The sequence below is a fragment of the Oryctolagus cuniculus genome, chromosome 11, assembly GCF_051225735.1.
Source record: "Oryctolagus cuniculus isolate XC-2025 breed Fujian yellow rabbit chromosome 11, ASM5122573v1, whole genome shotgun sequence".
NCBI classification, from domain to species: Eukaryota; Metazoa; Chordata; class Mammalia; order Lagomorpha; family Leporidae; genus Oryctolagus; species Oryctolagus cuniculus.
Genome location: NC_142877.1, coordinates 57534541 through 57561344, shown reverse-complemented (window position 1 = coordinate 57561344; position 26804 = coordinate 57534541). Strand labels below are relative to the sequence as shown.

General features: G+C 49.0%; 1 long non-coding RNA gene across 32 annotated transcripts in view; it reads right to left on the bottom strand.

Annotated features, from left to right (window-relative positions):
* Positions 1 to 26804, bottom strand: part of LOC103348286 (uncharacterized) — a 160124-nt gene that overhangs the window by 69561 nt on the left and 63759 nt on the right. For 4 of the 32 annotated variants that reach the window (XR_016216121.1, XR_016216114.1, XR_016216135.1 and 1 more), the window contains one exon: positions 6531 to 6642. The exons of 26 other annotated variants lie outside the window; for them this stretch is intronic. This is a non-coding gene — a long non-coding RNA (uncharacterized LOC103348286). Of the gene's footprint in view, positions 1 to 6530; positions 6643 to 10694; positions 15520 to 26804 lie in introns of those variants that run through there. 2 more of the 32 variants (XR_016216138.1, XR_016216116.1) reach the window with 1 other exon arrangement.

The window sequence follows — 26804 nt, the reverse complement described above, 5'->3', positions numbered from 1 at the left end:
ATATATTTATTTACTTTAAAGGCATAGTGACACAGAGAGAGAGGGTTAAAGAGATATTCCATCCACTGGTTCACTCCCCTGCCCCCTAAATGTTCACAAGAGCTGGGGCTGGGCCAGGCTGAAGCCAGGAGCCAGGAGCTCCAGCAGTGTTTCCCATGTGGATGGCAGGGGCCCAAGTACATTAACAGGCAGGTGGGTGGGAGGCAGAGCAGCTGGACCCTGAACTGGCACTCCCATATGGGATGCAAGCGTGAGCTGCCAGTGGAGGGAGGTGTCATTACCACACTTATCCTATGGCAACCACAAGGCCGGGCCACATCAGACTAGGACACAGAGACACCGAGGACATTACCAGAAGCTCTGACCCTCTCCCAAGCTCCACCAGTCTGCTCTGCATCCATATATACCCCCTTCCCTGGGCCAGAAAACACCCCCATTTCCATTGCCAGCCATGCAAATAATAAACTCTCCTTGTGCAGAGGGCTGGAGTCTGAATCCGGCTTCAGAGTCCATCAGTTGTCAGACACATCACACTGGTCCCACAACAAGTGTGGCATCCGGATGGGACTGGCCTCCCAACTGCCCACCTGAGGCTGAGCCCTGGCCTGGGGCCCCAGTCCTGTGCCCTTCCACCCAGGGAGTTCCTTTCACAGGGACACGACTCCTAGGGAGCTGTGGGTTCTGCAGGGTGAGGCAGGCCCTGGGCACAGTCTCTTTTGTATCTAGAGATTGTCCTGGGGATGAAGACATTTCTGGTGAGCCATCCTCTCAGCACCGCAACAGCCGTACTAAAGCTGACCCTGTGCGCTGCTCTTTGCAAAAGTCCTGGTCTGATTCTCGAGGAAAAGAGGGGCCCGTTCGGGTTGGGGAGGGACCTTGTCTCCACCTGTGTTGGGAAACTGGATAATAAAGATGTCGTTAGCCAGGGGAACTGCGTTATTTCTCAACAGAAAGAGAACCACATCCGGCCAGACTGGTTAAATAAGTAACCCTGGAGGCTGGCACCATGGCTCACAAGGCTAATCCTCTACCCTGCGGCGCCGGCACACCGGGTTCTAGTCCCGGTTGGGGCGCCAGATTCTGTTCCGGTTGCCCCTCTTCCAGGCCAGCTCTCTGCTGTAGCCAGGGAGTGCAGTGGAGGATGGCCCAAGTGCTTGGGCCCTGCACCTGCATGGGAGACCAGGAAAAGCACCTGGCTCCTGGCTTTGGATCGGTGCAGCGCGCTGGCCATAGCGGCCATTGTGGGGGGTGAACCAACAGAAGGAAGACCTTTCTCTCTGTCTCTTTCTCTCTCACTGTCTAACTCTGCCTGTCAAAAAAGAAAAAAAAAAAAAACAGTAACCCTGGAATACATGTGGTTCTGTGTGTGTCTCATGCAGGCATTCATGTACTAATTAGCTTCCATTCCCACGTTCCTTTACTAAATTAAGCAAGGGTCAATTATTTGGTGATCTTGGCAATAGGAACAGATTGGAGTTTTTTTCCAGTTTATGTGATTGGCGTAAAGAAAAACAGAGAAAGAGAGATCTTCCATCCATTGGCTCACTTCCCAAATGCCCACAAGACTCCAGGGTGGGCAGGCCAGAGCCAGGAGCCCATAAGTCAATTTAGGTGGCAGGGACTCAAGTACTTGAACCACCACCTGCTGCCTAGCAAAGTGTGCATTAGCAGGAAGCTGGATCAGAAGTGCAGGCACTCTGACATGGGATGGGGGCACCGCAGGAGGCACCCTGCCCCCCCGGGGCCCTGTTGGAAAGCCTTTGTGCGGGTTCTCCGACTCAGAAGCTCAAGGAGACACTGCTCCCTCTGACCCCTTCAGGGTGCTCCTGGGTGACCAGGAGCCCTGCAGAAAAGCCAGAGTGTCTCAGCCACGGCATGAAGCGCTTGCCTAGAGAAAATCCACCAGGAGATGCCCTGTCCCCAGGTCAGAGGGAAGGACCTCCAGCTCATCGGGGAGGGCAGAAATAAAGGACTGGTCCCCCTGCACACTGGGCCCTCCTGCCTCCTTAAGTGTGCAAGAGGAACCCAAGCAACACTGAGTGAGCAGCACACACCTGACCCAAACGCTACCTTAATTCCTCCTTGCAATCCTGTAGGCTGCCTTCTTTTTTTTTTAAAGATGTATTTATTTACTTGAAAGTCAGTTACACAGAGAGAGAAGGAGAGGCAGAGAGAGAGAGAGGTCTTCCATCTGCTGGTTCGCTCCTCAATTGGCCACAACAGCTGGAGCTGCGCTGATCCAAAGCCAAGAGCCAGGAGCTTCATCTGGGTCTCCCACGCAGGTGCAGGGGCCTAAGAACTTGGGCCATCTTCTGCTGCTTTCCTAGGCCATAGCAGAGAGCTGGATCAGAGAGGAGCAGCTGGGACTCAAACCTGCGCCCATATGGGATGCCGGCGCTTCAGGCAGTGGCTTTACCCATGACACCACAGCGCTGGCCCCTAGGCTGCCTTCTATACAGCTGCAGTGTGTTTGTCTATGGGCCTATGAGGTCACAAAGAGGATCGTGTTCCTCTGTAACACGACCCCAGCCTCCATGCCATTGGAGTGTGAGGAACACCAGCCGGAAACTGGACCTTTGGCTAATAACTCGACTTTGCAATTAGGTTTGTTCTGTAGCATGAAAGAAAATGGGATGAGATTTCTGACATCCAGGTCTTTACGTGTTTACATCAGAATAAGGATTTATCCCCAAACACACGACGATGGTGCACTGAGTCAGCAGATGGGAAAACCCCGTCAAGCCCACAGGAAGAGATGTCAGCGTCCCCTCTGCTTCTCACAGGAGCACCTGCCCCACCCCATGGCGACAGAGCCCCAGGTAAGAGGATGCAAGCCTCGCCTCCCCAGGGAAACCTGATGCCCCACCAGGAATGGCCTTCCCCTCCCACGCACAGCGGGCACTCCCAGCGCTCAGCAGGGAAATGTCCTGAAGATAAGTCCCCGCAGGAATCGACAAAGATGTGCAACCCACACTTCACAAATGATCACTTTCCTTTTTCCACCTTGAATTTATATCATCGGAAACATGATATGCCCACAAACAGGACCCACGGAAGATGAAACATTTATTCACTTCCATTTTCTCTACTCATCACCCTAACTGGGCAGGTGTACAAACCTTCAGGAGTTTTTTTTTTTTTTAATTTATTGATTTATTTTGAAAGTAAGAGCCACACAGAGAGATATCTTCCATCCTCTGGGTCAGTTTCCAGATGACTGCAATGGCCAGGCTGAAGTCAGGAGCCAGGGGCTTCATCTGGGTCTAGCAGCCCAAGCACTTGGGCCATCTTCCTCCACTTTTCCCAGGCCATTAGTAGGGATATGGATCAGAAGTGGAGCAGCTGGGACATGAGATGGCTCCCATATGGGATGCTGGCATCACAGGTGGTGGCTTTACCCCCTACACCACCACGCTGGTCCCAGGAGCATCCTAGTAACTCCTAAGGAATAATGCACGGTGTTAGGACAGGCCCATGTAGAGGCAGAACGCTCACATCTAGCCCACCTTGGTGACATGTGGACCCCAGCAGGCACGGCTGACCCAAATGTGATTCTCACTGGGATCCGGACAATGATGGTGATAGAGTGAGGTTTGACGTCACCAAGAATGTCTGATTGTGGGGTAACAGAGGGGGCCTCCAAACCTGGACATTTAAAGTATAGGAGGTCCAACAGGGAAAGAAAATCCTTCGGAATTCATAGAAAGAATTTTTGATGCTTACAGAGAGGATACTGATCTCAACACACAGGCCCCAGAAAACCAGTGCCGTGCCACAGGTCACAGTGCCCCAGATGCTGGAAAGAAATTCCGAAAGTTAGAAGAAGTACTTGGGTGTCCCACGTCCCTGTTGGCTGAGGTTGCTTTTCAAGGTTTTTAACAACAGACACCAGGCTCAAGAAAGGCGGAAGTGATGAGACATGTGGCATTTGTCCCCAGGAAAAATCCAAACACCTCTGGACCAACCAAGAAGACCACTGGGGTAAGCTAACCACTTAGCAAAAGGGGACCTCCTCTGTGCCATCATCAATGTGCTTACATCATCAATGCCAACAAGAAAATAAAAAGGGCAGCCAGGAGCAGGGCTCCCAGGTGCCACCACTGACTGAGAGTGTCCGGGACTGGTGGGGCCCAGCGGCTCCCCCCAGTTTGTACGGCAGTCTTAACGTTTCTCACAAGGATCCTGCCTGACTGCACCTGTGGGAAAGAAGCCAGCAGACTTTCTAACTGATACCGGCGCCACTCACTTCATTCTAAAGTCTCCAGCAGCTCCACTCTCTTTCTAAAAACATGCTTGTGGCCAGGGTTTCAGGAAGAACTATACAAAAGCCTTTTATTCAACCTCTGGGATGTAAAATTGGAAAAGCTTACTCAAAACATTGCTCCTTACACATGCCTGCATGCCCAAGAGCCCTGCTGGGATGTGATTTATTGGCTAACCTAAATGCCCAGGTAACCAGCTCTGCCAGCAAGACAAACACTAACGTTCCATCAGTGTGGGCTGTGTCTGTCTAGCTGCCCTATGAGAATCAGGACCGCAACTGACCAGAGAAACACCCTGGGATATTCTCCCGCAGGTAAATCCGGGTAGCTGGAACACAGAACAGACTCCAACAGTGGCGCCAGTCGTGACAGAACCTACGGGGAAAAGCTGGGCTCCTAAAATCAAACAGTGCTCTCCAACAAGGCAGGCTTTGGCAGGAATCAAGCATTAATAGACGTCTGCCTGAAAAATGGGCTCACTGGGCCCTGTCACTCTCCTGACAATACTCCCATGTTTCCTGTGCAAAACCAGGAGCCAGTGAGAGCTGGTGTGTGCAGGATCTGGGAGTCATAATCAGATCCTGAGACATCATCCACCTCCTTCCAGGGGCTTCCGCTGATTCCCTGCTAGATTTAAAGGAAGACTTTCTATGCATACCTCTGAGCCCGGAGTCTCAGGAACAAATGATGGAAAAATCCTGGACTGTGCTACCACTAGGTTTTTCAAATGTTCCACCTAACTTGGCAGAAGCTTTAGCCAAAGACTTCAGAGAATCAAAATAACAGAAGGGACCCTGCTTCAATAGGTGGATGATGTTCTGATGGCCAGCAAAACTAAAGAGACTTCAGACCTAAATAAGTCACTTTAAATTTCTTGGCACAGCGAGATTACAAGGTCTCTCAGTGAAAGGTTCAAATTTCCCAGCCCGCAGTTAAGGAGTTGATATTTATGTTAGCAAGAGGACAGACTTACTCCCTGATCAAAAGGGAGCTGCACCTGTGACCTGGAGCCAACCCCAGGGACTCCTCAGTGTGCCTGGCTCTTGCCACAACTGGATCCCAATTTAGGACTGACTGCAAAAGGCTGAGATTAAGCTGTCAAAGGCTACAGAACATGAAAGAGAATTCCAAACCATCCAAGAAAATCAACGATTTCACAATTTGAGAAAACTGAAAATTTTGTGCACAAGACGCAGGAGTTGAGTTTACGGGTCCGTGCACTGGGGTTGTGGCTGGGGGGCAGGGTGGGAGAAGGTACAAATCAACCAGTAGCATATTTTTTAAAACAACTAGATTGCACCAGTACTGTGGACAAAGCCACAACCTGCATTGCAGTCATCCCATACAGGTGCTGGTTCATGTCCCAGCTGCTCCACTTCCGATCCAGCTCTATGCATCAGACGATGGCCCACGTTCTTGGGCCCCTGCACCCATGTGGGAGACCCGGATGAAGCTCCTGGCTCCTGGCTTTGGATTGGCGCAACCCAAGCTCCTGCTGTTGTGGTCATTTGGAGACTGAACCAGCAGATGGAAGACCTCTCTCTCTCTCTCTCTCTCTCTGTCTCTGTCTCTACCTCTCTGTGTAATGCTTTCAAATAAATAAAATAAATCTTTTTAAAAAAGAAGAAGGCCGGCACCGTGGCTCACTTGGCTAATCCTCCACCTGTGGCACCGGCACCCTGGGTTCTAGTCCCAGTTGGGGTGCCAGTTCTGTCCCAGTTGCTCCTCTTCCAGTCTCTGCTGTGGCCCGGAAAGGCAGCAGAGGATGGCCCAAGTGCTTGGGTCCCTGTACCCGCATGGGAGACCAGGAGGAAGCACCTGCCTCCTGGCTTCTGATCGGCGCAGCGCCGGCTGTAGTGGCCATTTGGGGAGTAAACCAACAGAAGGAAGACCTTTCTGTCTCTCTCTCACTGTCTATAACTGTCTCTCTGTCTCTCTCTCTCTCTCTCTCTCACTGTCTAACTCTGCCTGTCAAAAAAAATAAAAATAAAATAAAAAATAAATAGAAGAAGAAGAAAAAGAAGACACAGACTTAGAGATGTTTTCAAATGGGAACAAGGTCATGGGTCAAGGGCAAAGGAAGGCCGAGTATTCGGAGGTAACAGATCCTAGGGGCAAAATCCTTGCCACCTGGAACTTCCACCCAGAGGGCAGAAATCATCACTTTCACTTTCTTGCTTAGCAAGAAGGAAGAACCCATTCCCACAGAGCAACAGGAAATTTACTTCTTACCATAGGAAAAGAGAGAGTAAAACGCAGAAGACGCACCTGCCCTTTTAGAGGCAGCCACGCTGCCCAACGAGGTAGGAACAACACATTGTCCTGGACATCAGCGGACCGACAGTCACATCGCCAAGGAAGCAGCAAAGTAATCAGGTAGCTAGAATGGTAGTAAGAAAAGGGGAGCTGGAAGTGCAGATCTTTAAAAAAAAAAAAAAGATTTATTTATTTACTTGAAAGAGTTACAAAGAGAGAGAAGGAGAGGCAAAAAGAAAGAGAGGTCTTCCAACTGCTGGTTCACTCCCCAGATGGCCGCAACAGCTGGAGCTGCGCCGATCCGAAGCCAGGAGCCAGGAGCTTTTTCTGGATTTCCCATGAGGGTGCAGGGACCTGAGGACTTGGGCCATCTTCTACTGCTTTCCCAGGCCATAGCAGAGAGCTGGATTGGAAATGGAGCAGCCGGGACTTGAACCAGCACCTACATGGGATGCCAGCACTGCAGGCGGCGGCTTTACATGCTATGCCACACCACCAGCCCCTGAAGTGCAGATCTTCATACTGGTCCCCGCTCTCCACCTCAGTGCCTTCCAGCTGACCTACCCTGAAATGGATTTGGACAGAGCAGGAGAATGGGACATCCTCTTACCCTCGGGGCAGTGAGCACCTGGAATCATCCCGATCCCTGAAGACCGGATGGGAGATGAGCTCACCCAGCTCCATGAACCACACGTACAGGGAGGGACACTGCCCTCGGATGCTGCAGTGGCTCCTGATGGGCCCCCAGCTACTCAGAAGGTAGTTCAGAGGTGTTAACTCTGTATCGAAAACATGGCTGAGACAGGTCCTCTGCCCGTCAGAAAAGGAGCTCACGGAGCAGGTATTTGACACAGTGGTTGAGAGGCCCCGTGGGACTCCTGCATTTCATATCAGAGGACCGGGGTTCCAGTCCTGGCTCTGCTCCCAATTCTAGCTTCCTGCTGGTGGGCACTCCAGGAGGCAACAGGGGATGGCTCAAGGACTTGGGTCCCTGCCACTGAAGTGAGAGACCTGGACTGAGTTTTGGGCTCCTGCCTTTGGCCTGGCCCAGCCCTGGCTATTGCAGGCATTTGGGGAGTGAACCAGTAAACAGAAGATATCTCGGGGCTGGCGCTGTGGCATAGCGGGTAAAGCCACAGCCTGCAGTCCCAGCATCCCATATGGGTACCAATTTGAGTCCCAGCTGCTCCACTTCCGATCCAGCTCTCTGCTGTGGCCTAGGAACACAGTAGAAGACAGCCCAAGTCCTTGGGCCCCTGCACCCACATGGGAGACTCGGAAGAAGCTCCTGGCTTCTGGCTTCAATCAGTCCACCTCCAGCCATTGCAGCCAACTGGGGAATGAACCAGCTGATGGAAGACACCTCTCTGCCTCTCCTTCTCTCTCTGTGTAACTGACTTTCAAGTAAAATATATAAATCTTTAAAAAATAGATATCTCTACTCTTGAAATAAACAATTTTTTTTTATCCAAGCAAAGAATAACATAAGAACTGCTTCTTTTGTCAATTAAAAAAAATAGTTCAAGTCAGAGGGTTCAAACCAGGAGAATATGGACAGGTTAATTTCACTATGATGCCTCAAGCAGAAGATAGTTTTTCATTTAAAAAAATCTTATTTATTTACAAATGAGAGAGAGAGAGAGGAAGGGAGAGAGAGAGAGATCTTCCCACTCCCCAAATGGCTGCAATGGCCAAAGCTAGGCAGATCTGAAGCCAGGAGCCAGGAGCTTCTTCCAGGTCTCCCACACAGGTGCAGAGGCCCAAGCACCTGGACTGTCTTCTACTGCTTTCCCAGACACATTAGCAAAGAGCTGGATGGAAGTGGAACACTTGGAGATGAGAACCAGCACCCTTATGGGATGCGGGCACTGCAGGCAGAGACTTACCTAGTACGCCCCATCGCAGGCCCCCCTATTATTGACTTTAACAAAACTTTCCTGAATCCACTGCTTTTTTTTTTTTTTTTTTTTTTTTTTTTGACAGAGTTATAGACAGCGAGAGAGAGAGAGAGAGAGAGAGGTCTTTCTTCTGTTGGTTCACTCCCCAAATGGCTGCTACGGCCAGCACTGCACCGATCCGAAGCCAGGAGCCAGGAGCAAGCTTCTTCCTGGTCTCCCATGCGGGTGCAGGGCCCAAGGACCTGGACCATCCTCCACTGCCGGGCCACAGCAGAGAGCTGGACTGGAAGAGGAGTAACCGGGACTAGAACCCGGCGCTCATATGGAATGCCGGCGCTGCAAGCGGAGGATTAACCAAGTGAGCCATGGCACCGGCCCCTGAACCCACTGCTTCTTACCAGCCTGGAAAGATGATGCCGTGATAGGAACTTCCCAGTCTTTGACAAAGGCTGGAAACCTCACAGAATGATGGCTATGGTGCCCGGGCTTTTTTGGCAGAGGGACCCTACAATTCCCAATGTACCTGCAACTATGGAGAGAAAGCCGTGGAAGTGATCAGTGAGGTGGGAGTACTGGATGCAAACTCTCCAGCCCCTGCACCCTGACTTGCTGTGCGTGTGTACCGTATGTGCTCAGAGTAATTATTCTACTGATGTTATTTTTTCTAAAGCATGGTTTTGAGTCCTGATGTACCTATTAGCTTCTAGAAACTTCAACACTTGTACCTGAAATATGTTTTAAGTTACTAAAATGCAAGTGACCCCTATTCTGTAATTCTCTGTGTTTCTCCCTCTAGAACTGTGAGGAATTAACCAGAAATAATCCACCTGATCTCCCAGGGCGAGCAAGCTTTAATCAAATGGCCTGTCAATTTCCGGAGAATGACCAGCTCCCAGGAGGGATGCATCAGAATTGGTAATACCTTGAGATGACTGCTTTGTCAGAGAGTCTATGCAAGTCTCTAAAGATACAACACTGGGAGCTGGCCCTGAGCCCTGGGCCTTCCTTGTCTGCGTCTCACTGCTAAGAAAAAGCAGAAAACATCAGAGAGACTCCCAGGGACAAAGCGGCGCTGGGTTGTCAGGTCTGGTCTCAGTGGCGAGGAAATAGTCAAAGCAGGATTTGGGGAACTTCCATGGGCAGAATCTATGCCTCCACGACACCAAACCACATGAGGAACTCGGAATCATAGCACCATGGTTCTGTTTCACAAAATTTCAATGAATAATTTCAACCTTTGCTGAACTTCTGGGTTTTTTTGGAACATGGTGTTGAGTGAGTCACCAGCACAGTGAGTCTCTGCCAGCTTTTAAAATACATATATATTTTAAATTTTATATTCTTATAAAAATATATATTATGCAGTTTTAAGATATTTTAATATATTTCAAAATATTAAATATATTTTAAAATCTATACCTATGTATATTTTTCAAAATATTTAAAATATATTTTTAAAAGATATATATATAAATCTTCTTTCATGAGATTCAGATACTGAAAGCACTTGATTTATTTTTGAGGAGTGATCCTGTAGGACCAGCACAATAAGCCCACTGTTCTAGACTCTGAGACGAGACACCAGGTTCGACATGAGGAGACAGTTTATTATTTGTGTGGCCGGCAAAGGAAATCGGGACTTTGGATCCAATGTTCCTCCTCCCCCGCTGGCTCAGAGCAGAAGCTGAGGAAGCCTGCGGGGTGGGGCGCTGCGCTGCAAGTACCGTCCTCAGTTCCTCACTGCCTCAGCTGCGCACCTGCAGCCCCTGAGGAGGCCCTGCCCCGTGATCGCCGCAGGTTATGTAGTCATGGCGTCTCCTTGCACCGGCTCTCTTGGGGGTGCTCGTTCTGGCTTCAGTAAAGAATTAAAATTTTCCTCCAGGGAGTGGGGGACAGCACAGCTCACGTATTGATCCTAACAGGGATGAAGATTTGACAGGGGAAGGAAACTGGAGTCCTTGAGGAGAAAAAGCAACCCGCAGATGGTCAACATGCCTGAGATCGCTCCCGCCCCTCATATAAATTTTGCTACAAATACAGAGTCTTGGCAAATTCTGTTTTAAATCTTTGTCAATAAACAGATTGACAGGAATGAGACACTACTACAATTCTGATGATTTTATGACTATCTTAAAATTTACTTTATATGGGCAAAGTTGAATATCTTTTCATTTCGTAATTGTTGGTAGCCCTTGCCTATTTTCCTATTGGTGTTTCCACTTTTTATTTGTTGAATCTTTATTTAGTAGAGTCATTAAGCCTTTGACTATAATGTGAGTTTTTTTTTTTTTAAGATTTATTTATTTATTTGAAAGGCAGAGTTATAGAGAGGCAGAGAGAGAGAGCTCTTCCACCCACTGGTTCACTCCTCAAATGACCCCAACAGCCAGAGCTGAGCTGATCTGAAGCCAGGAGCCAGAAGCTTCTTCCTGAGTCTCCCATGTGGGTGCAAGGGCCATCTTCTACTGCTTTCCCGGGCGATAGCAGAGAGCTGTATCGGAAGTGGAGCAGCGGGACTTGAACCGGCGCCCATATAGGATGCCAGCACCACAGGTGGCGGCATTACCTGCTATGCCACAGCGCTGGCCCCTATAATGTGAGTTTAAAATATGCTCCCTCAGCAATAAATAAATAAAATATTATGGCAAGAGTAAATAAATAAAATGGTGCCCCCTCCCATACTCCCTACATCATCTCCAGGTTTATTACAAAACCGAATTCAATGTAAATGCTACAGAAATAGTTGTTTTACTGTATTCTTTAGGGAATAATGAGAAGAAAAAATAGTTTGCACATGATCAGTACAGATGCAATTTTTATTCAAATATTTTCTGCAATGGATTGAATTCGCAGGTGTGGAGTTTGAGGAAGCAGAGGACCAGCTGTGCTCAGAGACTCTAATCTGCTTTCTAGCTGTTATCTGTCTTTAATACCATAGTGCTGGTGTGATTCCGAAGGATTTTTTTCAGTATCATCACATTATTTTTATCGAAATTGGCAGTAACTCTTGACAAAATTGTGTTGTATGATGAATACATTGCAACTGCTAGCACCTTCAATTAACTCTTTCCTGCAGACCACATATTTCAGGTGATAAAATGCTCTATGATGGGCTGGTGCTGTGGCGTAGTGGGTTAAAGCCCCAGCCTGCAGCGCCAGCATCCCCTGTGGGCGCAGGTTGGAGTCCCAGCTGCTCTGCATCCAATGAGCTCCCTGCTAATGTGCCTGGTAAAGCAGAGGAGGACGGCCAAGCCCTTGAGCCCCTTTACCCGCATGGGAGACCCAGAAAAAGCTCCTGGCTTCAGATTGGCACAGATCCGGCTGTTGTGGCCATCTGGTGAGCGAACCAGCAGATGAAAGACCTCTCTCCCACACTGTCTACCTCTCACTGTAACACTTTCAAATAAATAAACCTTTAAAACAAAAAAATGCTCTGTTACCCAGTAAACTCAGAAAATTCTGCCAAAAACTATTCTATTCCAATATTTTCATGGGTACTATATTGCTATCCTGTCTGTAACACCATAACTTGGCAATTTTTTTAAAGATTTATTTATTGGGCCAGTGCCACGGCTCACTAGGCTAATCCTCCCCCTGCGGCGCCGGCACTCTGGGTTCTAGTCCCGGTTGGGGCGCCGGATTCTGTTCCGGTTGCTCCTCTTCCAGTCCAGCTCTCTGCAGTGGCCTGGGAGTGCAGTGGAGGATGGCCCAAGTGCTTGGGCCCTACACCTGCATGGGAGATCAGGAGAAGCACCTGGCTCCTGGCTTTGGCTCGGCGCAGCGCGCCGGCTGTAGCAACCATTTGGAGGGTGAACCAATGGAAGGAAGACCTTTCTCTCTGTCTCTCTCTCTCTCTCTCACTGTCTAACTCTGCCTGTCAAAAAAAAAAGAGATTTATTTATTTATTCAAAAGAGCTATTCAGAGTTACGCAGAGAGAGGAGAGGCAGCTAGAGAGAGAGAGAGAGAGAGGCCTTCCATCCTCTGGTTCACTCCCTAATTGGCCGCACAGCCGGAGCTGCGCATATCCAAAGCCAGGAGCCAGGAGCTTCCTCCGGGTTTTCCCATATGGGTGCAGGGGCCCAAGGATTTGGGCCGTCTTCTACTGCTTTCCCAGGCCACAGCAGAGAGCTGGATTGAAAGTGGAGCAGCCAGGTCTCAAACCAGTGCCCATATGGGATGCCAGCGCTTCAGGCCAGGGCGTTAACCCACTGCATCACAGCACCAGCTCCCTTGGCAAATATTTTTAGAAGACAAGATGAATGGATAAGCAATCTTTTTTTTTTAATTTTTAAAAATTTTTTTTCCTATTTATTTGAAAGGCAGAGTTAGAGAGAGAGAGAGAGAGAGAGAGAGAGAGAATCTTCCATCTGTTGGTTTACTCCCTGAATGGCCACAATGGCCAGGGCTGGGCCAGGCCAAAGCCAGGAGCCGAGAGCTTCCTCTGGATCTCCCCTGTAGGTGCAGGGGCCCAAGCACTTCAGCTGATAAACGATCTTTTGTTATGGTTCTTTCAACATTTCACCAGCTTTAGAAGGGGAAAAATCAAAGGCCTTCTCCATGTCACCCAATTACAGAAGAAACCATCAATTTTTTCATTTAACATGGAAGCACTATCAAAACAGTCTTCCCAGAAGGATGAGGTAGTCTAAACCTCAAAACTAAACCCGGTGGACTGTCTGAGTGCTCATCATTTAATGTGCTCAGCTTTTCACTTGCCTTCATGCTCATAAATCTCAAGGTTCTTCTGTTTGCATGCTTTGTTGCAATCAGTGCAATTTACTAAGCTTCTGAGGATAAAGTTGTCAGCACTTCACTTAATGAATATTTTTGATTAAAGATTTGCAATGGGGCCACTGTTATGGCGTAGCGGGTAAAGCCACCATCCCAAATGGACACTGGTTTGCATTCCAGCTGTTTCACTTCTGATCCAGCTCCCTGCTAATGGCCTGAGAAAACAGCAGAAGACGCTGAGGCCCTGCACCCACGAGGGAGACCTGGATGAAGCTCCTGGTCCTGGCTTCAGCTGGCTCAATCCTGGCAGGTTGCAGCCACCTGGGGAGTGAATCAGCGATGGAAGACCTCTCTCTCTCTCTCTCTCTCTCTCTCGCCCTTCCTCTCTGTAACTCTGACTTCCAAATAAATAATCATAAAAATAAAAGTTTTTTACTTTTATTAATGTAACTTGATGGCCTACCAAAGATTTTATTCAATATTAAGCTTTTTAACTAAACTTACCATAGTAATAACAATAATGTCAAGTAAACTTCCAAAAGCTTTCCTTTGATTCCAGAAACGGGTTGGGCGGAGGAGTGGACCAGGGAGGAATGGAGTCCTGATTGGAATTAGCGGATTTTCTTCTACCTGAAACGTCTGGGGAACAGCAATGTGGCACAGCGGGTTCAGCTGCCACCTGCACTGCCGGCATCCTGTGTTGTTGCACCAGTTCAAGTCCCAGCCACTCTGTTTCCCACCCAGCTCCTTACTAAGATGCCTGGGAGGCAATGGAAGATGGCCCAAATGAAGCTTCGGCCATTCAGGAAGCAAACCAGTGGATGGAAGGTCTCTCTCTCTCTCTCTCTCTGTCACTCTGCCTTTCAAATAAATAAAATTATTTTTAAAATAAAACATTTGATCGCACCAATATAAAATGAGCATGTTTGTTTACAAAATTCTTTTGTTAATGGGGTCAATGAATTAACAACTATTAAGTTCACTTTTCACTCTGGCTCAGGAAAACTTGGAATTCAAAATTGCAAAACGTAATTCAGAACAGCCGGCTTTTCTCTCTGACCGTGCTTCCACAGAGGGGTGCCTTCCGCAGCTGCAGGGGTGAAATCGTTGTCCTGCAGCAGCCCCTTAAATACCCAGCAGCTCGGAGTAGATGCTTCTGCCTCTCCTGCGGACCCGTGCCTGCGGGCTTTCCCGAGCAGCGACAGCACCGCCCTCCCCGTGCCGGACGGTCAGCGGCGACAAACATGGTGTACAAGTTCCAGACTCATCAGCAAGTTTCTCTAAAACACGCACAGCACCATTTAATTTCTTCTTATTTTGGCCCACGGCTGCCAAAAGCATTCCAAAGTGTTCAAAAATTAAAAAATCAATACCATAAACAAATAAGTAAATAAGTCAAACAAATCAGTTTGTACCATACAGTAAATAACAAAGCCTCCATAGCAAGGCAAGCAGGTTATTTTCTGTATGACTGTTGCAGAATAAGGCATGTTCCTTTCTTTTCCCACACCTATCTTGCTCCACCTCCCAGGTTCAGCTCTGACCATCTGTGCCTTGATATATTGTGCATTTCACAGGTCACTTCATAGGCCACTGAACAACTGGATGTCACACCACGTGACTGGCAGGGGAACACGTGTCAATTACTTCTTCCACAACCATCCACGACCTAAAGGCGATGGCTGACCCCAGCCGTGCATGCCCGTGCCGTCCGTCCTTGAGAGCAGGACGGGGCGAGGGAGAGGTTGCAGGGATGGAAGACGAGCTGCAGAAAGAAACGCTGTCACCAGTAGCAGCCTTCCAGATGCAGCCGTGTGTTAAAGCGGTTCTCAGTGCTACAAGAGACTATGGCGGAAATGCAAAGCAATGCTCTACCAAACTCAGTTCATTTGTGTGCATTAACAATAATAGGAATACTTGGTTAAAATGTGGCAACTCCAGGTTTCGTCCTTAATACCCATTTTAAATGTTTTTTACCGGCTGCTTCCATCACAGAAAGTACAAAACCCCACTGTGATCATCACATCCCCCAGATTAAAAAAAAAAAAAAAAAAAAAAAAACACCTACTCATATAAGGGGGACTTGCTCAGAACAGACTCACCTCAAAAGAGAGTCAGGTGCCCAGGCAGCACTGCACCGATAGAGCGGAAATATTACTCGTGCCTCGGAGTCACACTCACGGAAAGGTGTTGCCTGCGGGGAAGACACTCCACCTTTGAGGACAGGAAGTGCTCAGTTCAGTGGTCGGTGCTGAGACCCTCACCGGGCCATGTCTACTACAATGGCGCAGAGGATATATGTGCCCGTGTACAACAGACACCTCGGGGTGGCTCCTTTTCTTTGGAGACACAGTTGTAGGTTTCATCTCTCCTAAGTGGAAAATGCCAGGATTTAAATTTGAGCCCCCAAAATGGCAATATTTAGCACTCTTACACCACACAAAGTGTATTTTCCCTACAGTCAAATTAAGCTTCCCAAAGATTCAATCAGTGGGGACCGGTGTTGTGGTACAGCAGGTTAAGCTCCTGCCTACGACACAGGCATCCTATAAGGAGCACTGGTTCGAGTCCTGGCTGCCCCGCTTCCATTCCAGCTCCCTGCTAATGCACCTGGGAAGGCAATGGAAGATGGCTCAAATACTTGGGTTCCTGCCACCCACATGGGAGACCCGGATGGAGTTCCTTGCTTCTGGCTTCAGCTTAGCCCAGCCATGGATAATGTGGCCATTTGGCGAGTGAACCAGCAGATAGATGGAAGATCTCTTTCTCTCTCCGTCACTGCCTCTCTCTGTCTCTCCCTCTCTCTCTGTTACTCTGCCTTTCAAGTAATTAAAATAAATCTATTTTAAAAATAAAATATTTGATAACACCGATATAAAATGAGCATGTTTAACTGTTTACAAAATTCCGTTGTTAATGGACTCAATGAATTAACAGCTATAAGTTCACTTTTCACTCTGGCTCAGAAAAAAACTTGGAATTCAAAATAGCAAAACTTAATTCAGAACAGCCCTCAGGTCAGAGAAAAGCTGTGCTTCCGCAGAGTGGTGCCTTTCAAGTAAATAAATATTTTTTTAAAAAATGAGTCAGTCAATGAGTTAAATCACTCCACTGGCAACAACAACCATGCTTCTTGAATGCCAGGCCGTTCTAGATGCCAGGAATTCAACACTGAGGAGAACAGTTTTCGTCTTGTTGAAGGAAAACAAGGAGGTTCGAAATAAATCTCTTAGTCTATTCTAGACTGACCGGCTCTACGATAGCCTGCAGGTGAAGCCTATCAGAACTACAGCTGTCCCCAAAACTGTTAGCGTAAGAGATTTCCCAGAGAATGTGGGATAAAACGAAAGATACAAAAGCATTACTCAAAGATAGAGGATGCAGGACAAGAGGCAGGCAATATTCCAGAAACAAGAGTCAGCATGTGCAAAATCCCAGGGGTAGGTGAAAACAAGGTGCACTCAAGGAGCTAAAAGGAAAATCAGGGGCCAGTGCAGGTAAAGCTGCCACCTGCAAGGCCAGCATCCCACAGGGGCGCCCGTTTGAGTTCCGGCTGCTCCACTTCCGATCCAGCTCCCTGCTAAGGCACCTGGGAAAGCAGCAGAAGATGCTGGGTCCCCTGCATCTACATGGGAGACCCAGAAGAAGCTCCTGGCTCCTGGCTTCAGCTCTGGCCGTTGTGACCATCTGGGGAGTGCACCAGCAGATGGAAGATCTCTGTCTTTCCCAGCCCCTCTCTGCCTTTCAAATGTCAAATGAATAAAATAAACCTTTAAAAAAAAAAGAAGAAGAAGAAGAAATGAAAAACACGGAGCAGGAGATAGGCAGTGGAAACAGAGACAGAAAGAAGCCAGACCCTGAGGGCCTTCATACCTATGTTTAATTGCTGTTTTTAAAGTTCCGAGGTAAATTAAAGTGCAGGAGAGAGTGTCAATCATCCACAAAGCAAGACTTCCGAAAAGGCAGAAGCAGATGGAAGTCAGAGCTCAGAGAGAGCGCGGAGTCTCACACGAGTCTTGCAGAGTAACGGAAACACATCGGGGAAGGAGGGCGCCGCTCCACGGACAACTGTGGATGTACTGGCAGGCACATCCTGCCAATACAGGTAATTTATTTCTCTGTGAAGCTGATGCTGGCATCTGCTGTGGCTGCGGCAGGATTTGGCAGCATAGGTGGCTTACAGAACCAGAAGGTCCAAAATCCTGTCTCTGGTAAATAGGAAATATCACCACATAGGGAGCCATTTTAAATCCAACTGGGAAGAGGTAAAAGTGTACTTGAAGCTATAGGCCAGAAGTCTATAATGTATAATCTTGATAGTTTTATATCCTTTTTTTTAAGATTTATTTATTTGAAAGGGAGAGTTACACAGAGAGAGAAGGAGGGGCAGAGAGGCAGAGAGAGAGAGAAAGAGAGAGGGCTTCCATCTGCCGGTTCACTTCCCAGATGGCCGCAATGGCCAGAGCTGCGCCGATCCGAAGCCAGAAGCTACGAGCTTTTTCCAGGTCTCCCACGTGGGTGTAGGGGCCCAAGGACTTGGGCCATCTTCCACTGCTTTCCCAGGCCACAGCAGAGAGCTGGATCAGAAGAGGAGCAGCTGGGACTCGAACTGGGGTCCACATGTGATGTCAGCACTGCAGACGGCAGCTTTACCCACTACACCACAGCACAGGCCCCTGCTTCTTTTTTAAATCTGTTTCAGGGGCCAGCACTGTGGCATAGTGGGTTAAAGCTCCAGCCTGCAGCACGGGCATCCCATATGGGCATGGTTCGAGTCTCACTGTTCCACTTTCCGATCTAGCTCCCTGCTAATGTGCCTGGAGAAGCAGCGGAGAATGGCTCAAGTCCTTGGGCCCCTGCACCCACGTGGGAGAGACAGAAGAGGCTCCTGGCTCCTGGCTTCGGATTGCCTCAGCCGTTGCGGCCAACTAGGGAGTGAACTGGCAGATGGAAGACCTCTCTCTCTCTCTGGCTCCACCTCTCTCTCTCTCTCTGGCTCAACCTCTCTGTGTGACTCTGTCTTTCAGATAAATAAAACAAACCTTTAAAAATAAATAAATAAATAAATCTGCTTCAACAATTCCTGTTTTTATAGCAACTAATTCCCACCTATTCTTTTCTTCAGCCTTTCCAGCTTCTAAATTTGAATATATTAAGTATGGCTCCATATTCTTTTCTCACAAAGCGCTCATCACCAGGGGTTCCTCTAAGAACAATGCTGGCTGCAACCCAAGTAAAGAAGTGTAGCGGTCACCCACCGTGCACTTCCCAAACAGTCCAAGCATCTGGGTCCTTTTCTACCCGAGAACTATTAAGAAGACCGTTCTTTTCCCCACAGTGGTTTATGCATTTTAAATATTATTATGTGTCTGTGATTTTTAATTTCTAACTCTGTTAGAATGTCCATGGCTTTTGCAATTTCTCCTTTTGTGAAGCCCCATGCTTTTATTTTCCCCCTAGCCCTCACCAAACTGACCAACTTTTTGTTATGGCCCCTCTTTTTAACTCTGCCATTTTGGAAGGTCTACAAAGAGCTAGGATTCAGTTCAGCTGCTTGGGATAGAAACTACAAAATAAGCAACTTACAAGACACAAGTTCTGGCTTTGTGGCGCAGCCGGTTAAGCGACCGCCTGCAATGCCAGCATCCCATACAGGCATCAGTTTGAGTCCTGGTCGCTCCTCTTCCCATCCTGATCCCTGGCAATGCACCTGGTAAAGCAGCACAAGGTGGCACAAGTGCTTGGGCTCCTGATGCCCATGTGGAAGACCCAGATAGAGTTCCAGGCTCCTGGTTTCAACCTGGCCCAGCCTCGCCATTGCGGTCACTTGGGGAGTGAAACAGAGGATGAAGGCATACGATTCCCTCCCTCACAGAAGACCAGAGGAAGGCAGTCCAGAATGCCTGGTAGAGGTTCTGCTGTCCTCCAGAGCCCAGCCACCATTTCTCTTTCTACTCCAAGCTCCTTAGGAGATACTTTCTATTCTCAAGGCCATAAGGCAGCTGCTAGGGCTCCAGCCATCATGCCCAATCTCCCAGCAGCAGGAAGAAAGAAGGGAGCAGGGCACAAAAGACATGGGTCAGCTGAGTCAGCTCTTTTCAGGAAGCCTTTGTGGGCATTTTCCACAGGAGTCCCACTCACAATTCCTCACGCGCCCACTACCAGCTTCAGGAGCAGCTGGAACTGTGGTCTACCTACCAGACAGTAGTCACCCAATAAAATCAGAATTCTGTTACTAGGAAAAAAGCAGGAATAGAATCTGAGTTGGCTGGGAACATGGATGCCACAGTCCACATGCTGTGCTCATTCTGTGAGTAAGCATCTTTATGTTTCCAACAAACCCATTTATATCTATGTTTCTATCAGTCTCAAAATTAATATCCATGGGGCCGGCACTGTGGCATAGCAGGTAAAGCCACTGCCTGTAGTGCAGGCATCCCACATAGGCACCAGTTCGAGACCCAGCTGCTCCTCTTCTGATCCAGCTCTCTGCTGTGGCCTGGGAAAGCAGTAGAAGATGGCCCAAGTCCTTGGGCCCCTGCACCCACAGGGGAGATCCAGAAGAAGCTCCTGGCTCCTGGCTTTGGATTGGCCCAGCTCCGGCTGTTACAGCCATTTGGGGAGTGAACCGGTGAATGGAAGATCTTTCTCTCTGTCTCTCCCTCTGTCTGTAACCCTACCTCTCAAATAATTAAATAAAATCTTTAAACAAGAAAATACAAGAAGTCAAATCATTAAGACATCGAGCTTTAGATACAAATATAATTCAATTATTGATTTTTAAGTCTATACATATGTTTGTAAGTGGGTGGTAAAGACTGGGAAGGATGCATAGGAAATTAAAGTTGTTACTCCTAGGGGCCAGTGCCGTGGCACAGTGGGTAAGGCAGCCCCCTGCAGTGCCGGCATCCCACATGGGAACCAGTTCAAGTCCTGGCTGCTCCATTTCCAATCCATCTCCCTACTTATGGCCTAAGAAGACAGCAGAGGATGGCCCAGGTCCCTGGACCCCTGCACCCATGTGGGAGACCTAGAGGAAGCACCAGGCTCCTGGCTTCAGATCAGCTCAGCTCCAGCCATTGCAGCTGTTTGGGAGTAAACCAGCAGATGGAAGACCTCTCTCCCTCTCTCTGTCTGCCTCTGTATCTCCACCTTTCAAATAAAAAAATCAATCTAAATGAAAAAGTGGTTGATTGTAGAAGAGAAGAATTTCAATATTAGAATTGAAGGGAATTTTTAACTTTCCATATTTTCTGAATTTTTACAAAATCATACACTGCCTTTGAATTTTTAATTAACTAAAATGAAAAAATAATTTCATTAAGGCAAGTATATAGGTGTATATTTATCAGCAGTAAAATACAGAGAGTATACTGGGGCTGGCACTGTGGCATAGCAGGTAAAGCCTCCACCTGCAGTGCCGGCATTCCACATGGGCACCGGTTCAAGACCTGGCTGCTCCACTTCCGATCTAGCTCTCTGCTATGGCCCAGGAAAGCAGTAGAGGAGAGCCCAAGTCCTTGAGCCCCTGCACCTGTGTGGGAGACCTGGAAGAAGCTCCTGGCTCCAGGCTTCAGATTGGTTCAGCTCCAGCCATTGCAGCCATATGGGGAGTGAATCAGCAGATGGAAGACCTCTCTCTCTCTCTCTCTCTCTGCCTCCCTTTCTCTCTGTGTGTAAATCTGACTTTCTAATAAATAAATAAATATTTTTAAAAATACAGTGAGTATAGCATCTATTAAAAAAAGTATGTGTAGGAACCGGCGCTGTGGCATTGTGGGTAAAGTTGCCACCTGCAGTGCCGGCATCCCATATGGGCACCAGTTCAAGTCCCATCTGCTCCACTTCTAATCCAGCTCTCTACTATGGCCTGGGAAAGCAATAAAAGATGGCCCAAGCCCTTGGGCCCCTGCACCCATGTGGGAGACTCAGAAGAAGCTCCTGGCTTTGGATCAGTGCAGCTCTGGCCACTGCAGCCAATTGGGGAGAGAACCTGCAGATGGAAGACCTCTCTCTCTGTCTCTCTGCTTTTCCTCTTCTTTCTGTGTAACTCTGACTTTCAAATAAATAAATCTTTTTTAAAAAAGAAAAAAATATGTGTAGTCTGCCAAAACTTGAACATATCTGTGTTCTATGTATGTAACTGATGTTTGGACGAGACATTTTTGTCCATGTTTTGTCAAAAAGTCCCCAAGAAGAAAAGAAAAGAAAAAAAGAAACAAATACAAAGTATCGAGTGCTTATACTTCCAAAGCAAAGTGCTACACTGTGGTGGAATGAGAAGGCCATGCCAAGATGGCAGCTTGCAACAGAAACTGCCTGGCAACAGGCTGTGATTAGATGTCTTCGGAAACCACATGGCAAAGGAGCCTGCCTGGCAAGAGGCTGTGATTGGTTAGGGCATAGACTGCCCCTTGACCAGATTGGCTGCCTTGGTTATATAAGCTGCTGTACCAACTGAAATAAATGAGTCTGCAGGCTGCTTGCCTCTGGCCTGCTTTCACCCGACTCCCAGGGTCTGTGTGGTGACTCCGTGCCTCTTGCTCCCACCAGGCTCCTCCTCTCAGAACAAATCCACCTCAACCACCTACAGAGGCCACACTTGGACAGGTCCAAGTCGAAGTATTCTGACCTCCCCCAACACCCACCTCCAGAACCTATGAGTGGAAAGCCCACTGGGGGGCCCTTGGGAGAGGACCTGTCTCTGTGAGAGGATGCAGGTCCTCCCCTACATCACATGAAGTTAAATGGGGGAGGGCGTCAAGAGAAGCATTGGGGAGCTGTGTCCTCCAGATTGGGAGGGCTTGGGGGCTGACAGCAGTCTTTCTCCTGAAAATTCCCCCAGACAGAAACTTTGCCCATCACACTGCTCTGCACGATGGAACAGGGGCTTCCTTGTCCACAGCTCACTACGGAGAAATTAGCAAGGCCAAAGCTGCAGGTTCCCCATCAGCCAGAGATAGAGGGAGTCCCCTTGGAAGGAAGCCGCATCAGATCACCGGGAGATGGAGGCTACTTAGTAGGACACCTTGCAAAGTGACACCAAAGAGAAGGGGTCAGTGACACCCAGAGGGTCAGTACACAGTTGGCCAAGCCAAAGGGGAGCCGGTGAGAGGTCCTCAGGGGTGGGGCGAGGCCCTGAAACACCCACAAAGCAGCCTCAGGACAGATCCGCCAATCTAGGGTGCACTGGGTCCAGATTACACCTGTGCCAGGGCGCTAAAACCTTTCCTCCCTCTCTCTCCCCGAGCCTACGCCGAGCCCAGAAGAGTCAGACGCGGCCTCATGGGTAGAGACAGAGTGGTGAAGGGGAGAGCAGAATGGCCCCTGCCTTTCCTGCCCCGCCACAAGCATCCAGTCCAGATAAGGTCCCGGGGAAAGGAAGCAGTCGAGGTGGGAGAAAGCAGAGACCTGTGATGTTTTAGCAGCCAGGCTTTCGACTGCCTGACAGTGCTGGGAAAGCAGCTATAAAACCTGTCCACAACTTCATCCGGGAGTGGGAAGAGCGGTTTCAAAGGCCAAGTTTCCAATGAAGGTGATAGGGAAAAAAAAATAAGTTTCTCCCTTTCCTCGGACGGAGTCTAGCCCACTCAATAAGCCGTTCACACAGTGACAGTGTCCGTGACGCCACCACTGCCCACGGGGACTTCTCGGGGGAAAGGGCAGTCACACTCAGCCCAGAGGTCAGGGCTTCTTGTCAGGCTCAGACTCCTCCTCCGAGTGTAGTACAGGGAGGCTTGGAGAGTCCAGGGCTGTGGCGGGACCGATGTCAGCAGACCGGGGCAGTGGCCAGGTGCACACTCCAGAACTGGCTCAGCACTGACCTTCAGCATCCCCCATCCTGAGCAGGAGGCCCTCCCCATGAGGTCCCGTCTCTGGCCCCTCCTTCTCTCCAACTCCACTGCGAGCTCTGTCCCTCCTCCAGCCCCCTCTTATCCGGTCCTTGTCTGGGAAAACTGGGGCTCTGCAAGCACACCTGCAACGTCTTTGCATCTTGAACTTGGGCTGAGATTGGAACCTCTGTGTCTGCTCCAGGATGGACTGTGGGGTGGGAGAAACAGTGCTTGGAGTCCTGGAAAGAGACCCAGAAGTAGAGGAGCACACAGACAGTGCAGACCGGCACATCAGCACGCGAGCCTTCCCCGAGCGCCCCTACCTCCTCCCACCACACACACATCCTGCAAACACTAAGACGCCCAACAGTAGCTGTCTCTGGAAGGTGACAGTCCACGTGGCATTCTCATTCTCGTTCTTTTTTTTCCCCACTTTGTTTTTTCTAAAATTACCATAATACATATATGCATACGTACAGAAATACCCACTGACATTGAAATGCACCTTGATGTATAGACAAGAAAGCATTTGCAGTGTTTATCGACAGGCTCTTTCCTATCTCTCTCATCTTAGGAAAGCAACTTCCCACCATACCGTATCCGGGAGCAGACGAGTGCTGACAAATCCGCCACCGCCACCACCAACCTGGTGACAGGTACCCCCACTTCTTCCTTTCTCACCTCACCAACAGAGCACTAGCATCTAGTTTTTCCTTCCTGGCTAAGCTGCAGAACTGAGGTTTCCCCTCACATCAAAGACAAGGAGGTCCCCTGGGGAAGGTCAAGTGCTCCACAGAACACTGACCCCAGACAGAAAGGGAGTCCCTGGGATTTACAAGGCCCTTTCAGAGGAGACAAAGAGCGTGTCTCCTGTTTGGATGATAGGAAATAGGGACAGCTATTTTTACTTTTCAAAAGCCCATAAAAACAGAATGACAAGCCGTGAGGTCAAAGGGAAGAGAACAGACCAAACATTAAGACTGTGAATTAATCTTCGAACAGCCTGGCAGGAGCTAGAAGAACATTCATTGAAACAGAAATACCTCCACGGGCAGTGAAACCACAACAGCACCATAGCCAACCAGGGACCTTGGAGGCAGGAGTGGGAGGGGTCCTGAGGAGGAGGTGCAGCTACAGGGAGTGGGCAGGCACAGAGGCATTTCTTTCAAGTCATCGGGTCCCTGGGACCAGGGGTCTCCTAAGACAGCCCACTTGGCCAGAGCTTCAAGTTCAGGATGTCACTCCAGATCCAGGCAATTGCTCGGGCCGCACTTGCTGCTCTCCGCAGGCTCCCTGGGACTAAGGGGACCCAGTTATTTGCCCTACTCCCTCGGGCCCCCGTCACCTGCCCTGCTATTTAAGGGAGACAATATGCCAACTGTCCCCTTCTCTGTGGTAGCCAAAACCCATTCTTTCACAGACTTTACTGAATGAACAAAGAGAAGTCAAACTAATCATAGATGTGTGCAAAGACACAGAAGTTGCAGAGTTTTCTTCTCCAGTGGTCAGAGGCCTCATGGTTCCTAGACCATTGTTCCCAATCTATCCCTACCTGAAGCCACAGAGGACGAAAGGTTCTGTCCCCAAGAGAGCTCCACCCACTCTGGATCTACAGTCGCCACCAGGAAATCCGGAAGTCTCTCCCGGAAAGAAGAAGGAGGCGGGGATAGAGACATGAAAGAGCTTCCGGATCCTGAGTGGCTACCCTCCGCGGAGAGTACGTGTATTCTCGCAAGGTGTCACAACACCCATGAGACGGGCATCTTAGATGAAGGGATGAGATGCTGGTGACACGAGTGGACTACACACACACACACACACACACACACACCAAAAAAACTTCAGCCAAATATAACTCGCCTCAGGCACGCTCCCTGAGCTCCCCGAGAGGAATGCGCCTGGAGGCCCCTACCTGGGCGTACACCACGCAGCATTTGTTAAACACCTACCATGTGCCGGGTGATACATCTCCCTTGCCTGTGACCTCGGCGCGTGCACATGGAAGTGGCGCCGTTATGGTTTACACTGTCTCCGTGGCTGCGGAAATACTCAATCGCGTTCCAGAGTTTGTGCAGCGGGTGGGCAATAGAGCTGGGGTTCAAGTCTGCACACTATTCAGGCTCCATCCACTCACCACCCATCTCTGAAGCAGCCTGCCCCATCCACCTCCACCTCTAGACTACGAGTCTTGGGATCCGGAAAATAACACCTTTTTTTTGTCCCCCCTCTGACTCCCCAGTATCAAAACATATCCGGTGAGTAGGGGAAACACAATGACTTCACACTGTTTGTGGAAGAAAGGCGGGAAGGCGTTGCCAGGAGCCAAGAGCTTCTTCCAGGTCTCCCATGTGGGTGCAGGGGCCTAACCAAGCACATGAGCCATTTTCTACTGCTTTCCCAGGCCATAGCAGGGAGCTGGATCAGAAGTGGAGAGGCCGGGATTCAAACCGGTGCCCACATGGGCTGCTGGCACCACAGGTGGAGGCTTAGCCCACTACGCCACAGTGCCGGGCCCTGTAAGTATATTTTCAGTGTTCACTACCATGCCTTAGAGTAGCGGCTCTCTGGTCATTCTGTCTGAATCTCCCTCTCAAGCAGATTCTTGAGGAAAGACACACAGGTCCACAGTGTAGGTCCTTTACCTTCCAAATTCAGCTTTGCTGGATATGAAAGGCTTGGCTTTCCTCGAAATCTTACGTGTGCTATTCGACTTTTCTTCTTGCACGAATAGCACGGCTGTCGAAAAGTCCGGTAAGAATCCAATCCTCTTTAAGTGGCAGACTGCGACTGCACACAGGCCCTGAGGCGCTGGGTTTGGGTTTGCTCGTTTTTTTTAACTTTAAGCCAGGCGATTTCACCATGCTGTGGCTTAGTGTTGGTCACTCTGGGTTGGTAATCTCAGGTAGAGGACACACGCTTTCGATTTACAGTTGCAAGTCTTTTTTTACCTGGCCGTCTGCTCACTCCAGCTCCCTGATAATGTACACCTGGAAGGTGAGTCATTGTTGGATTCCTGACACATTCCTGACACCTGTGTGGGAGTCCTGGTTTGTGTGCCCAGCTCCTGGCTTTGGTCTGGCCCCAGCCATGGCCACTGCAGGCCTTTGGAAAGTGAATCAGCATGTGGGAATTCTCTCCCCCTCTTTCTCCTTCCTTCTCTCTCTCTGAAATAAATTTAAAAATGAATAAATGAAAAGCAAAAATGAGGGGGCAGGCATTGTGGTGTGGTGGGTGAGGCCGCCCTGGGGACGCCTCTGTCCCTCTATGGGAGTGCCTAGTCCACTTCCAGTTCAGCTTCCTATCAGTGCAGTCCTGGGACACAGCAGGTGAATTCTGGCCACTCACATGGGAGACCTGCATTTTGTTCCAGGCTCCTGGCTTCGGCCTGACCCAGCACTGGGGGTTGTGGGCATTTGGGCAGTGAACCAACAGATGGAAACTCTCTCTCTCTCTCTCTCTCTCCCTCTCTCTAAATAAATAAAGAAAAATAAACAAGAAGAAAGAATACAAAAAGAAAAAAGTCAGTTTATTTTGATGTACATGTTTGTTAAATCTGCGGAAAGCTTTTTCATAATATGCCTTTCCAATGAACTTTCTGAAGATCCCTCATAGGTGTGTGTTCCTATTTGCCTGTTGATGTCTATAACTCCCCATTGGATGCTCTGTATCTCTCCCTTCATTTATTTATTTATTTTTTATTTGACAGGTAGGGTTATAGAAAGTGAGAGAGAGAGACAGAGAAAGGTCTTCCTTCCATTGGTTCACTCCCCAAATGGCTGCTAGGGCCAGCACTGCGCCAATCCGAAGCCAGGAGCCAGGTGCT